Source organism: Octopus bimaculoides, chromosome 15 (genome assembly GCF_001194135.2).
Source record: "Octopus bimaculoides isolate UCB-OBI-ISO-001 chromosome 15, ASM119413v2, whole genome shotgun sequence".
In the NCBI taxonomy this organism is placed as follows: Eukaryota; Metazoa; Mollusca; class Cephalopoda; order Octopoda; family Octopodidae; genus Octopus; species Octopus bimaculoides.
The window spans coordinates 13,086,473-13,087,520 of NC_068995.1; positions in this window are offsets into that span (position 1 = coordinate 13,086,473).

The window sequence follows — 1,048 nt, forward strand, 5'->3', positions numbered from 1 at the left end:
GTTTGTTTCACACTCTCTGGAGACCATAGATGGGGCCAGTAGTCCCAAGTGGCTGAGAACAAAAGTCTACCATAGGAGTAGCAGGGCCTCCCTTTCCCTAGTTCTGAATATCCACAGAATCCATCGAGACACCCACCTGCACAGTATATATACGTACATGTACATATATATAATAATACACATATATATACATACATATAATATGTATATATATATATATACACATACATATATATATACATACATACATATATATATACATACATGTACACATATATACATACATACATGTACATATATAATATATAGATACATACGTGTACATATATATACACACATACATGTACACAATATATATACATACATGTACATATATATACATACATGTACATATACATGCATTTTTATACATATGTATATATACACACACTTATACATATATATGTATATACACACACATATACATATATATGTATATACACACACATATACATACATTCTTATGCATATATATATGTATATAGGAGAATATACAAAAAATAACAACAGACGAGGACAGGTGGTGTAAATAACAAAAGTATATATTAGTATGACGCTTGGGAATACGGAAAGTCTTTGACGTTTCGAGCTACGCTCTTCAACAGAAAGAATACGGAGACAAGGAGAAAAACACGGAGAAAAAAAATTGAATAATGTTCAGTCAACGGTCAATCATAATACACAGGTATATACATTTTTATACATATATACACACACATATATATATATACACATATGCATACACATATATATATATATACACATATGCATACATATATCTACATACACACATATGCATAAATATATACATACACACATATGCATAAATATATACATACGACTATATATACATACATATGCATACATATATATATACATACAAATATATAGATACAGATATATAAACATAAATACATATATATGTACATTATATATATATATATATATATATATATATATAGAGAGAGAGAGAGAGAGAGAGAGAGAGAGAGAGAGAGAGAGAGAGAGA